General features: G+C 38.1%; 1 protein-coding gene across 1 annotated transcript in view; it reads left to right on the top strand.

Moving 5' to 3' along the window:
* Positions 1 to 9,043: 9,043 nt before the first annotated feature.
* The window catches only part of IFRD1 (interferon related developmental regulator 1), a 61,573-nt gene continuing 55,124 nt past the window's right edge, over positions 9,044 to 15,492 (top strand). Inside the window, exon 1 of the mRNA XM_032275684.1 lies at positions 9,044 to 9,804. The gene's annotated coding sequence lies outside the window, so the exon portion shown is untranslated. The remainder of the gene's footprint in view (positions 9,805 to 15,492) is intronic.

Below are 15,492 nucleotides of genomic sequence, written 5' to 3'. Positions count from 1 at the left end.
GGATAGCTTAACATTTTTAAAAATGCAAGAAAAATAGATACGAAGACGATATTTTGGTATGTTTATGAAATGCATGTGGCTTGTCAGAGCTCATTCCACAATTAAAGCCATCGTTTAAAGAAAAAAAAAAGTTCTGATGTTTTGCATTGTTTTGTTTTGTCAGTGAGGTAGAAAACAAGACAATTAGTTGAATGATGAGGATGGGAGAAGGGTGGGGGAGAAGGTGTGAATGATTGTCTGAAGGAACTGGAGATGGAAGGACAAGGCAGTGTGACTGCCTAGCAGCATGAAGACACTGCTTGCGGTTAGCAGTAGTAAATTTAAAGTAAGACCAGTCAGCATGATCATGGGCTTTTCTCCAGCAATATTCAGCTGCATCCTGTTGTGGTTTTGTCAAATGAGTACGAAGAAACATGGTAAGCAGATATGAGAAAAACCTTAAAGCACTCCTGTGAAACACAAAAGTAGAAAGATGTGCTGTATTCTTGGATTAGACAATGAGGCATCATAAGGATGCCAATTCTCCCAGGTTAATATATACACTTACTGTCATCACATTAAAAGTAACCATTAATTTTTTTCTGGAGTGAGAGAAGTTGATTCTAAACTACATAAGAAAAATTAACATGCAAGAATTTTCAGAAAAATTCCTAAAAATAGGCATTATAAACAAAAGGAACGAATTGGCTGTTCAGAGCAGAAAGAAATTTTAAAAATGAAAATGACCCTAAAATATCTGAAAAGCTACTCAGTCTAACTTATATTAAGAAAAAAGTGAATTAAAAGAATTTAAAAATCTTACCGCTCATCTACTGAATTGGCAAAGTTCAAAAAGTTTGCTAATATACTTTGTTGGTGGGGCTGTTGAAAAATAGGTTCTGTCATCATTATGGTGTAGGCCCTATGGGGAATAGTTTAGAATTAACTAATAAAACTATATTTGAATTTACCTGTTGATTGAGAAATTCTACTTTTAAGAATCTCTACAAATTAAAAATGATACGTGAAGAAAGTTATTTATCAAGAGACATTATAGCAAGCAGTGATTATAAACAATCCAAATATCCATCTCCATGTTAATGGATTGGAAGAATCAGTATTATTAAAATGTCCATACTACCCAAAGCGATCTACAGATTCAATGCAATCCCTACGAAAATAACACTGACATTCTTAACAGAAATTTTTAAAAAGGTCTAAAATTTATATGGTACTAAAAAAGATACAGAATAGTTCAAGTTATCCTGAAAAATAAGAACAAAACTGAGGGCATCACATTACATAAATTGAAATTACACTGCAGATTTATAGTAACCAAAACAGCATGTTACTGGCATAAAAACAGACATATAGACCAATGGAGCAGAATAAAGAACCAAGAAATAAATACATACTCCACAGTGAACTCATTTTCAACAAAGGTGCCAAAAACATACACTGGAGAAAGGACAGTCTCTTTAATAAATGGTGCTGGGAAAACAATGTCCATATGCAGAAGGATGAAAGTTGACCCCTATCTCTTGATACATGCAAAAATCAAATAAAAATGGATCAAAGACTTAAATCTAAGACCTCAAACTATGAAACTACTGGAAGAAAACACTGGGAAACTCTCTAAGACATTGGTCTGAAAAAAGATTTCTTGAGTAATACCCACAAGCATCGACAACCAAAGCAAAAATGGACAAATGGGATCACATCAAGTTAAAAAGATTCTGCACAGCAAGAAAACAATCAATGAAGTCAGGCAACAACTCACAGAATGAGAGAAAATATTTGCAAACTATCCGTCTGACCAGGAATTAAACAAAATATATAAGAAACTCAGTCAACTCAATAGGAAAAAAATCCCTAATAATCTGATTTAAAAATGGGCAAAAGATCTGACGATATTTCTCACAAGAAGATATACAAATGGCAAATAGGTATATGAAAAAGTGTTCAACATCAATGATCATCAGAGAAATGCAAATCAAAACTTCAATAAGATATAATCTTACACCAGTTAAAATGGTCTTTATTCAAAAGGCAGTTGGCTGGGCGCGGTGGCTCACGCCTGTAATCCCAGCACTTTGGAAGGCCGAATGAAGCAGGTGGATCACCTGATGTCAGGAGTTTGAGACCAGCCTGGCCAACATGGTGAAATCCTGTCTTTACTAAAAATACAAAAAATTAGCCAGGTATGGTGGCACATACCTGTAGTTCCAGCTACTTGGGAGGCTGAGGCAGGAAAATCATTTGAACCCAGGAGGCAAAGGTTGCAGTGAGCTGAGATCACGCCACTGCACTCCAGTCTGAGTGACAAGAGTGAGACTCTGTCTCAAAAAAAACAAAAACAGAAAAACAAAAACCAAACAAAAAAAAACAAAAGGCAGTCAGTAACAAATGCTGGCAAGGGTATGGAGAAAAAGGAACTCTCATACACCGTTGGTGAGAATGTAAATTAGTATAGCCACTATTTTGTTAGTATAGCCACTATTTTGAGAACGGTATATGTTTCTCAAAAAAACTAAAAATAGAACTAACCATATGATCTAGCAACCCCGTTGCTAGGTATATACCCAAAAGAAACCATATCAGTGTATCAAAGAGATGTCTGCATCCCCATGTTTATTGCAGCACTATTTACAATAACCAAGATTTAGAATCAACCTCAATGTCCCTCAACAGACACATGGATAGAAGAAATGTGGTATACATACCCAATGGAGTACTATTCAGCCATAAAAAAGAATGAGATCTTATGGATCTCACTATGGATAAATTCCTGGACACATAGCCAAATTCTACCAGAGGTACAAAGAGAAGCTGGTAATATTCCTTCTGAAACTATTCCAAACAGTTGAAAAGGAAAGACTCCTCCCTAACTCATTTTATGAGGCCAGCATCATCCTGATAACAAAACCTGGCAGAGACACAACAAAAAAGAAAACTTCAGGCCAATATCCCTGATGAACATTGATGTGATTATCCTCAATAAAATACTAGCAAACCAAAGCCAGTAGCACATCAAAAGGCTTTTCCACTACTACTAAGTCAGCTTCATCTTTGGGATGCAAGCTCTTCAACATATGCAAATCAATAAACATAATCCATCAAATAAACAGAACCAATGACAAAAACTATATTATTATCCCAATAGATGCAGAAAAGGCTTTTGATAAAATTCTACATCCTTCATGCTAAAAACACTCAATAAACTAGGTATTAATGGAACATATCTTAAAATAGTAAGAGCTATATATGACAAACACACAACCAATATCATACAGAATGAGCAAAATTTGGAAGCATTCCCTTTGAAAACTGGCACAAGACAAGGATACCCTCTCTCACCACTTCTATTCAACATACTATTGGAAGTTCTCGCCAGGGCAATCAGGCAAGAGAAAGAAATAAAGAGTATTCAAATAGGAAGAAAGAAAGGCAAATTGTCTCTGTTTGCAGATGACATGATACTATACTTAGAAAACCCCATCGTCTCAGCCCTGAGAACTCCTTAAACTGATAAGCAACTTCAGCAAAGTCTCAGGATACAAAATCAATGTGCAAAATTCACAAGCATTCCTATATACCAACAATAGGCAGAGACCCAAATCATGAATGAACTCCCATTCACAATTGCTACAAAGAGAATAAAATACCTAGAAATACGGCTAACAAGGGATGCAAAGTACCTCTTCAAGGAGAACTGCAAACCACTCTCAAGGAAATAAGAGAGGACACAAACAAAGGGAAAAACATTCCATCCTCATGGATAGGAAGAATCAATATTGTGAAAATGGCCACACTGCCTAAAGTAATTTATAGATTCAATGCTATTCCCATTAAACTACCATTGACATTCTTCACAGGATTAGAAAAACTACTTTAAATTTCATATGAAACTAAAAAAGAGCCCATATAGCCAAGACAGTCCTAAGCAAAAAGAACAAAGCTGGAAGTATCATACTGCCTGACTTCAAAAAATACCACAAGGCTACAGTAACCAAACAGCATGACTGGTTCCAAAACAGACATATAGGTCAATGGAACAGAACAGAGACCTCAGAAATGACATCACTAATCTACAACCATCAGATCTGTGACAAATCTTCCAAAAACAAGCAATGGGGAAAGGATTCCCTGTTTAATAAGTGGTGCTGGGAAAATAAATGGGCTAGCTATACGCAGAAAACTGAAACTGGATCCCTTCCTTAAACCCTACACAAAAATTAACTCAAGATATTTTAAATACTTAAATGTAAAACCCAAAACCATAATCCTAAAAGAAAACCTAGGCAATACCATTCAGGATGTACACATGAGCAAAGACTTCATGATGAAAATACCAAAAGCAATTGCAACAAAAGCCAATACAAATGGGATCTAATTAAACTACAGAGCTTTTGGAAAACAAAAGAAGCTATCATCAGATTGAACAGATAACCTACAGAATGGGAGAAAATTTTTACAATCTACCCACCTGACAATGGTCTAATATCCAGAATCTACAAGGAGCTTAAACAAATTTACAAGAAAAAAAAACCAAACAACTCCATCAAAAAGTGGACAAAAGGTATGAATAGACATTTCTCAAAAGAAGACATCTATGCAGCCAACAAACTTATGGAGAAAAGCTCACCATCACTGATCATTAGAGAAATGCAAATCAAAACCACAATGAAATACCATCTCACACCAGTCAGAATGACAATTATTAAAAAGTCAAGAAACAATAGATGCTGAAGAGGATGTGGAGAAATAGGAACGCTTTTGCACTATTGGTGGGAATGTAGATTGGTATAACTATTGTGGAGGACAGTGTGGGGATTCCTCAGGGAACTAGAACCAGAAATACCATTTGACCCAGCAGTCCCATTACTGGGTATATACCCAAAGGAATATAAATCATTCTACTATAAAGACACATGCACATATATGTTCATTGCAGCACTATTTACAATAGCAAAGACATGGAGCCAACCCAAATGCCCATGAATGATAGACTGCATAAAGACAATGTGGTACATATAAACTATGGAATACCAGGCAACTGTAAAAGGAATGAGATCATGTCCTTTGCAGGGACATGGATGAAGCTGGAAGCTATCATTCTCAGCAAACTAACACAGGAACAGAAAACCAAACACCACATGTTCTCACTCGTAAGTGAAAGCTGAACAATGAGAACACATGGACACAGGGAGAAACAACACACACCAGGGCCTGTTACAGCGTTGGGGGCAAGGGGAAGGAGAGCATTAGGACAAATATCTAATGCATTTGGGGCTTAAAACCTAGAATATGGGTTGATAGGCACAGCAAACCACCATGGCACATGTATATTTATGTAACAAACCTGCACATTCTGCACATGTATTTTGGAACTTAAAGTAAAATAAATAAAAAAGAAAGAAAATATGGTATACAACAGGGTATTATTCAGTCATAAAAAATGAGATCTTATTATTTGCAACAACATGGATGGAACTTGATGGCATTGTGTTAAATGGAATAAGCCAGGCGTAGAAGGACAAATTTCACATGTTCTCACTCATTTGTGGGAGCTAAAAATTAAAACAATTGAACTCATGAAGATAAAAAATAAAATAACAGTTATCAGTGGTTGGGAAGGGTAGTGGGGGTGGGAAGGAAAGTGAGGATGGTTAATGGTTACAAAAATATAGTTAGAATGAATAAGATCTAGTATTTGATAGCATAACAGGGTGACTACAGTCAACAAAAATTTATTGTACATTTAAAAATAACTAAAAGAGTGTAACTGGAATGTTCCTAACACAAAGAAATGCTTGAAGTGATGGACACTCCATTTACCTTGAAGTGATTATTCGACTTTGTATTTATCAAAATATCTCACATAACCCATAAATATATACACCTACTATGTGCCCATATAAATTAAAAAGAAAAGAGGAAAAAAAAAACAGTAACAAATATCCATCAATAGGGGAATTGTTAAATCAATTATGGTGCATCCACAAATAGAGAATGAAACAGCTATGAAAAAGAAAAGTTCTTGGCTGAGTGCAGTAGTCCCAACACTTTGGAGGCTCAGGTGGGTGGATTACTTGAGTCCAGGAGTTTGAGACCAGCCTGGGCAAAATGGTGAAACCTCGTCTATTAGCCCATTTTTGTGGTGCATGCCTGTAGTCCCAGCTATTTAAGTGGGCTGAGGCAGGAGGATCGCTTGAGTAAAGGTTCTAGTGAGCCTTGGTTGTGCCACTGCACTCCAGCATAGGCAACAGAGTGAGATCCTGTCAAAAAACAAAACAAAAAACCAAGATTAAGAACAAAAGATTGAATGAATAGATAAAAGACATACATAGATTCTATCTTTTGTGTAAGAAAAGAGGACAAAGAAGAATGCTTATTTTTGCTAAAAGCACAGGGTCTGGAAGAATAAAAAAATTAGTAAAAGCTGTTTCTTAGGGATGGCAGGAGAAAGGGGCTGAGGAAATAGAGGCAGTGATAATGCTCTAAATATATTGAGCAATGTGAAGGTTTTACAAATTAAAAAAATAATAAAATGAAAAAGGAAAATGAGAACACACAGACATTGGAAACAAATGAGCTTAAAATGAATATCAGATGGCTGGACCACGTGCCTCTTCTTGTTGATTCTGGACTTAAGCTTCCCCAGTAAAGCTTGCTTCTTATACTGCAACCGCGGCAGGCTGTGGAATTTGCAAAACTTGCTTCAATTGTGTTTGCTGTCTATTGTCTGTCTTTTCCCACTGAATAGTCAGCTACACGCAGCAGGGATCTCTGTCTGCTTTGTTCACAGATGCATACGTATAGACTGAACATGTCTGGCACACCGTAGGTGTTCAATAAATATTTCTTGAATGAATGAAACTCCTTGTGGGCAAGGAAGCAAAGCCATTCTTTGTATGTACTTATTTTAATGCCCCAGAGCTAGCACAGGACTAACAAAGGAATTGCCTGATACATATTTTTATCTGAGCCCAGATGTTTTTAGCAGAACTGCAACTACATGCCTGTCTTCACTGACTTCTATTCATGTCTGGCCAATAGCACTGGAGCCTGCTGTCCTGGCTTCATCTGTAGCTGGCAGTCTCCGGCAGCCATGATATTGCCCTGGCTCGTGCTGTGTTGAAAGTGGCCCAAACTGCCAAAGATTTACTCTCCTCTCCCTTTTAGTGTACTTCCCGCTGGGCTGCTTTGTGGATGTTTCAGAGGAGTCTCTCCATTCCTTTCTAGTTGGCTTACAATGATAGGCCATGATAATTTGGATTCATGGAGAAATAAATCTCTTTGTAAAAATGGCAATATACAGATGAAGAAATTTCTTTCAGTAGATCTGGTTTAACAATAAATTGGAGAAATCTGACTGTCACTAAGGATAGCATCAACCTGCCCCTAGCCCTCTCTTAACATTTCATTGTTTCCATAATATCCAACAAAAGGCTCTGGTTTAGAGTTACTTCTTAAAGCATTTAGTCCTAGGAGTAAGACAAATGTGGATTGAATCCCAGCTTGAACAATTTACTAATTCATCATCCTAGGACTCAGTTTCCACAATTTTAGCAACCCCCATTTTTCTGAGTTGTTGGAAATACTAGCAAATATGTATGCTATACCCCTAGCACAGTGTCCATTCTTCGATGAAGGGAGCTATGAATAAAAATAGATCTACTGTTCCTACTAAAAACTGTAGGGAAAAAAGATTGGAAGGAAATACATCAAAATGTGAACAGTCATTGCTCTTGGGTGGTGAGATTATTGTGCTTTTATCTTGGTGATTTAAATTTTCCCCAGCTTTTTTATACCTCGTAAAATGACTCTGCAGTAGGTTCATAATCAGAAATGTTAATAAAATAATAACTTAAATAACCCTTAATAGTTTAAAAATTCTCAATTCTCCTTCTACAGTTCTGTCCTGTTTCTCAGTAATAACTCAATAAAAATCTAACTAAAGAAAAGAAGTTGTGTTAATTCATTTCATAAGCAACCAGGAGAATTAATATGAGTACACAGACCCAGGAGCTTAAAAAAAATCAGTCTGCAAACAAATATGAGTAAGAATTTAAATTAGGGATGTGATTTTCAGCACAAATGTTGAAGTCAGAACTTTTAGGACCTGGTAGGCAGATGGCAAGGTTTTAATAATGTTGGCCAAAAAGAGCAGTTTCGAGATCAGGAAACGGGCCAATAGTGTGCCATGAACCAGGCAGCAGCCCTTATTGTCTGCTGGAAAGCATCTTCTTCAAAGGCACCTCTGGAGGAACCTCAGCCACACTCCAGCCACTTTAGGGATCAGTGTGGAGAAAGATGTCATAGCCAGGTTGTGGGTGCCTCCGCAATGGGATTACTGTAGTTTGCATCACCTGAGGGGTGAAAAGTGATCGCTGGCTGGGAGGATGCAATCTCAGAGACTGGTACCTAGGGCGGAAGGAAATGCAGAGATGGTGGTTTCTGCTCTGTAAGCTGCCCAGCCCCTCCCACCTCCTGTCGCTTGCAGGGGCTGTGGTCAGGGTTGCAAGAGGAGCAGTGGGGACAGAGGAGGCATTTGTGACCACTCAGTCCTCCTTCATGAGACTTGATACAACTCCACATTTGACAAGGAGGAAAGAGGAAGTGGGGGCTTAGATGGAAACACAGGGTTGGGGGTGGTATATTCAAGGGTGGTATATTGCCCTTTAAAGGGCAATATTTTTGCCAATTCAGGTTCCTCAGTAACTGAAGATGCTGAAATGCATTTTCGGTGTTGCTCCTTTTCTCAGTGTTGACCAGCTCTGTAACTCATGACACCTGCAGTCTGCTGCAGAGCTCTGCATCTTGACAATCAGAACAAACCATTCATCTCACAGTCCTGCAGCAGAAAGCTAGGGTCAATTAGTTACCAAAATTGATATTTATAATGGGGAGAATTTATAACAGAGAATAGATGGCACGGAATTTTTACAACTCTGGCAATGCCCTTGAATTGCACAGACAAGATTAAGAAATTAATAATGTAGTTGTGCTCCATCTATCTTCTAGAAAACGCATCTAATTTTCCCCCTTAGCTTCATTTTCATGTTTCCACTTTGTGCAGATCTTTTACTTGCTTCTTCCTCCCTTCTTCCTCCCTCTCATTTAACTCTTAAAAGAAGAACCAGGGCAGTGTTCCCAGGAAGGAAGTTAGCACTTTTCCTGCTCAGGGCATCCACTGATTCAAAGGTGGACATTTTCAGGTGTTTATAAGACCACCTGACCATTTGGCTGCACTTCAAGAACTGGGATCAAGAGGTTTGAGTCCAGAGAAAGAAAATAACCAGTTGGATCAGTGGGTGAAAGATGGGAGAATAAATAGGGTTGTAACAAAGAGAAGGTCAGCTGTAAATGGGTCAGGAGACCAAAGTGGACAGAGTAGGCCCTGGAATGCTTGCTCGGAGGCCTGCCATGAAGGATTTCTGCCTGCTTCCCCACCCTACCCGGGGGCCAGCATGACTCAGCACTTCCTATTGTTGTGAAGGCCAACCCCAGGAGGCCCTATCAAGGCTGACTGCTGTTAAAACCAGTCTGCACTCCTTCTTGCTCCTGCTTCATTCAAGGTCTGTATAGTAAAAGGTTGTTCTAGAGGGATGTGTATAATTCATCCCAGTATTTGATGTTCATTTATTACTTATTTTTACTTGAGCCAACAGTTAAACTGATCAGGTTTTGGGCTGATGCCAGCTGCATTATCTGGTAGCACTGTCACATAAAATTAGCATTTTTTGGTGATTACTAGGTGCCAACATTCTGTGAAGAACTTTACGAGGTCATCCCATTTAATTCTCAGAAGCCAATCACAAGGTAGGTATTATCATCTCCATTTGCATATGAGAAAACTGAGGCTTAAAGATGTTAAACTGCTCAAAGACTAAAATGCTACTCAAGCCTTTTGAGTTAAGAGTTCATGTTCGTAGCCTGGTAAGTACTGGGTATACTACTGCCTTGGCAGAGATTAGAAATGTTTCATTGAGATTAAACAAAACCAGAAGGTGATCATATGTAGGAGAACATGGAGAAAATTAAAAACAAACAGTGGGCCAGGAAGGTGATGAGGAGAGAAGACTAGAGGGAGGAAAGCATAGGCTCTTGATAGAAAATCAAGGTAGCTAAAACCCATGGCCCTTTTTGGCCATTGTAGGGTCCCGCCCTCAGGATTGTTCACCTAACATCTTTTCAAGATTGACCTGCTTTGTTATCTCTATTTTTCATGTATGTGTTCCATGGATTTATTATGTAGATCTGGATTCTTCCAGCCACCAGGGGACAAGTGTGAATTCAGTGTGACTGAAGAGGCATCTGCCATACTGCAACTGAAACACAGGCTCAATTGCTCACTGCTTGCAGAGTCCAGTTAACAAGAGTGGGCTATGGTATAAAGAAAGTGAGTTATTTAAAAGCTTAGCTTAGGGAAAGAAGTGAAGGCTCCTCCCTTTAAGGATACCACTTCACTTTTGGGACAGAAAGCAGGGACTTTTAAAGGGAGACTTGGTGTGAACAGCATGCAGGGGAGGGAGCCAGCAGGTGGGGGTCTATGTGACTTGCTTTGGTGTCTTATATACCCTATGGTCGAGCCGGCACCATTTCAGGCAGAGCTAGGTTGTAAAGTATTCATTGTCGGAAGATATCCTCCAGGTGGGAGAGAGTTCTGTTGCAGGCATATTTTAGGTTGTAAATTGACTATGCTGTCTTGAGGTAATCTCCTGGTGGGAGAGATTGCTGGCTCTGGAGCTTCTAAGTCAGCACAGAGTCACCTTGCTGTATAGGGAGTGTCTGGTGAAGGGAAGGTAAAGATTATGATAGCATTTCTAAAGAGCTAAGTAAGAAATGGGGAATGGGGAAGAAGAAAAGATAAAAGAAGAAAAAATAATTTAAAGAAAGCTCTTTCTTTTAGAAAAATGGGGGTACTCAGTTACAATAGAGTGTATCCCATCTCCTAGTCTCCTGGAAATTTTCATTATTACAGTAACTGGGTAAGGCAGCAAAGGCAGGAGCATTATCTTTAGAAGGTCATCACCGAAATGTACATGTTGTCCTCAAAATCAAACTGCATGAAGGCAAGAAGGCTGGCTTGTTCACCTCCACATCCCTACCTGTGGAATGTAGGCAATCTATTTATGTACTGAATTAAGAATGTGTATGTAAATGAATTAAAGAGGTGAGGAGGAGGCAGGGTGTCTCTCCTCTTTGAAGACTTGATACTCTTGTCTAGCTGATTCATTGACTTTGCAGATTAGAAAATGGGAAGAAATGTATCACATGTAATATGTTTTAAGGGTATGTTTAAGTAGGATTAGGAATGGGAAAGTTTGGAGTGTGGCGCTTCACAGTGGGAGAAACGGAGAGCTGGTGGGTAGTGTAAACTTCCCTTTCCAACAGCCTCTTCACTTCCATCAATGTCTCTATACTGTCCTACCATCCTTCCTCCAATTTCAGAAGGAGAATTGTCCTTCTGACTCTACAAGGCTAAAATCTCTCCAGTTCTAGACCTCCAACATTTTTTCTTTCTCTCCACTGCTGTTTTCAAACAAATTTTCAGCCTCCAATATATTTTTGCTCTTTTAAAAATTAATATATAATATTATCATAGATGCATATCTATTTATATAGATGTACATATTTTAGAAGTACATGGGATAATTTAATATTTATATAATTTATAAAGATCAAGTGTAACTGGGATATCCATCACATAAAATATTTGTATTTTCTTTTTGCTAGAAACATTCAAATTATCTTCTAGTTATTTTGAAATGGTCAATAGTTCATTATAAATGATAACCACTCTACTGATCTATCAAACATTAGGTTTTATTTCTTCTACCAAACTGTATATGTCTACCCATTAATCAATCTCTCTGCATCCTTCCAATCTCTACACTCCCCAGCCTCTGATAACTACTAAATTACTCTCTATCTTCATGAAATCCACTTTTTAAATCCCATATATAAGTGAGAACATGTGCTATTTGCCTTTCTGTGCTTGGCTTATTTTCCTTAACACATAACCTCCAGTTTCATCCATGTTGCTGCAAATGACAGGATTTCATCCTTTTTGTGGCTGGATAATATTCCATTGTGTATATATACCATACCTTCTGTATCCTTTTGTCCACTGATGGACAATTAGGTTGATTCCATATTTTGGCTACTGTGAATAGTGCTACAATAAATATGGCAATGCACATATCTCTGATACATTGATTTCCTTACTTTTGGATATATACACAGTAGTAGAATTGCTGGATCATATGATAGTTCTATTTTTAGTTTTCTGAGGAATTCCATATTATTCTCCATAGTGTCTATACTGATTTATATTCCCATCAATGTGTACAAGTGTTCCCCTTTTTCTACATCCTTGCCAGCATCTGTTATTTCCTGTTTTTGATAAAAGCCATTTTAACTTGGGTGAGATAATGATAATGTTTGGATATTTGTCCCCTCCAAATCTCATGTTGAAATTTGATCCCCAGTGTTGGAGGTGGGGTATTGCAGAAGGTGTTTGGGTAATAGGGGCAGATAATTAATGACCAGCTTGGCACTATCCTTGTGATGAATGAGTTCTGGGTCTATTAGTTTCTGTGAGATCTGATATTTTTTATTTATTGTTTTTTTGTTTTTGTAGAGATGAGTTTTTCCACGTTGCTTAGGCTGGCATCAAACTCCTGAGCTCAAGTGAACTGCCTGCTTTGGCCTCCCAAAGTCTTAGGATTACAGGCATGAGCCACTGCACCCAGACCTGATTATTATGAAGAGTCTGGCACTTCCCTCCTCTCTCTTGCTTCCTGCCATGTGATCTCTACCCCACAGCTCTCCTTTGCCTTTCATCAAGAGTGGAAGCTTCCTGACGCCCTCACTAGAAGCAGATACTGGCACTATGCTTCTTTCACAGCTTGCAGAGCTTTGAGCCAACTAAATCTCTTTTCTTTATAAATTACCCAGCCTCAGGTATTTCTTTACGGTAACCCCAAAATAGACTAAGACAGATGATATCTCATTGCGGTTTTGATTTGAACTTCTCTGATGATTAGTGACACTAAATGTTTTTTTCATATATGTACTAGCCATTTGTATTTCTTTTTTTTTAGAAGTGTCTATTCAGGTTTTTGTCTATTTTTAAATTAGATTATTTGTTTTTTTTTTTTTGCTATTGAGTTGACTGAACTCCTTATATACCCTGGTTATTAATCCCTTATCAGATGGATAGTTTTCAAATATTTTCTCTCATTCTGTGGTTTATCTCTTTAAGTTGTTGTTTCTTTTGTTGTGCAGAAGACTTTTAACTTGATATAATCACATTTGTCTATTATTGCTTTGGCTGCTTGAACTTTTGAGGTTTTACATAGAAAAATCTTTGCCCAAACCAGTGTCCTAGAGCATTTCCTTAAACTTTTCTTCTAGTAGTTTCATAGTTTCTGGTCTTAGATTTAAACCTTTAGTCAACTTTGATTATTTTATTTTATTTTTGGTAGAGACAGAGTCTTGCCATGTTGACCTGTCTGGTGGCAGGGCTAACATGTTGAGGACAGCAGTGCTCCTCTGCCAGCCCTACACTAATCACCACTGGATTTTTACATGTGAGAGAATTACATTTACACTATATTTTCATCATTCTATTTTGTTGTCCTTTTGTTTCAGTAGCTTGCAGTTACCATAATGAACTCCTTTATTTCATATTTAAAAAGTAATATGCATTCATTGTAGAAATTTAACTTGATAAGTAGAAAAACAACATAAACAATAGCTATTGATCCCTTTTACTAATTAATGATACTGTCTTCTATGTTTAATTGCTTTCTTTTCTTTTCCTTACTCACAAGCTTAGACATACCCCGGAACTACCCCTTATCTTTCTATTCTCTATCACAGAGAATAATTCATGTAGTGCTTGATTTCATCATTAATTTGTTCACTCATTCAAAAATATCTAATGAAACCTACATTCTGCTAAGTGCTGGGGATACAAAAATGCATCAGATGTGGCTCCTATTCCCAAGGAGATCACAGTCTGGAGAGGAGAGGGAAAGGCAGATATAAACAAGTCCTTTTAACACAGGGTCTGAGTGCTTTGATGGAGCAGTGTATGTGAGATTACAGAGGACGGCACCTCACCAGCTTGATGGGGGCAGAGGGTGCATCTCCCCCAGGAAAAGGTGAGCCTGGTAAAGTGAGTTGGAAAGAGGAGGGATGAGGGAAAAGGGAGACAATTATCAGCCAAGGGGTCAGTCAGGAACCAAAAACCCAGATGTGAGAGCTTTCAAGGCATTTGCCGGAAATGCAATATTATGTTGACATGTGAGAAGTGCAAAGCAAGGATGTCCAGAGCTGAGCTCATAAAGGGGTAAGATCACGCAGACTTTGCTTCTGGTTAATACTCTTCATTATTAAAGCCTTCTCCTGATGAGGCTTGAATGAAGAGTATTAACCAGAAGTATGAGATTAACTGGTCTACCTACAGATAGTGTATTCTGGGTGGTTGGGTGAAGGATAGGTTTCAAGGAAGTCAACAAGGGTGGAAACAGGGAACCAGTTTGGAAAAGCTATTTGCAATGGAGTAGTTAAGAGGCAGTGACAGGTCGATCTAAGGTACTGGCCTTAAGAATGAAGAAATAAATGAACTTGAGAAATATTTAGAAAATAAAATGAGCATGGCTTGCTGACTGAAGAGAAAATAAGATGAAGGATAAAAGATGACTCCTGGGTTCTCACTTGGGTGGCTGGCAAGATGAGGGTGAGAGTGTTAGTGGCTTAGCTAGCCCCTGGTTATGAGGTGGTTTATATTGAAGGTAGGGAAGCTTAACCTTCAGACTCCCTTGCATGAAGCCATCCAAAGGCTCTGGGAAGGGCCATAGCAATTTTGTATGCTTGAATCTCTATTCCTTTTCTTAAATAGAGCTCATACCCTTTTAAAGCTGGTATTAGCCTCTGTCACACAAAACCTGAATCCACCCTGCCCATCCCTTTTCAAGTCATCTTTCTTATTAGCAGAATTAATCTCGCTAAAACTAAAATGTTGACATGTCAATCGTCTTTTCAAAAGCTACTGTCATCATGACAGCAGACTTTATCAGATTGACAATTTTACTTTGAGGTGGTCCTTTACTTCATCTAAAATTCATCTCCCAACAAATCTTTATAGTTTCAGAAAAGTAATTTTGACCTGTCTAAAAGCAGGGAAATCATTTACAAATGTTTGAATTCTTTTGTTCTTAGGCCTATCTACCAATTGAGTTGCCTTAGTTGCAATTACTCCGTTGTACTTTCTTGTTTATCACTCATATTCTTGCTTTGTTTTTATACCAGTTGTGGCTTTTTCTACTTTAAAACATTTGCCTAATCTCAGACCTGGCTATTCAGTTGTGAGTACTGTTTGGCATGACTGTACTCACAGAAACCACTGACATATACACATATCACTCTGTGTCATAGCCATCGGGCACATCCGGCAACACGATTACACTTTAGAATTCTGTTTTTGGTCATGTTAAG

Source organism: Sapajus apella, unplaced genomic scaffold (assembly GCF_009761245.1).
Source record: "Sapajus apella isolate SASKATOON/1434 unplaced genomic scaffold, GSC_monkey_1.0 scaffold7, whole genome shotgun sequence".
Lineage (NCBI taxonomy): Eukaryota > Metazoa > Chordata > Mammalia > Primates > Cebidae > Sapajus > Sapajus apella.
This window is presented reverse-complemented; position numbering and strand designations above follow the sequence as displayed.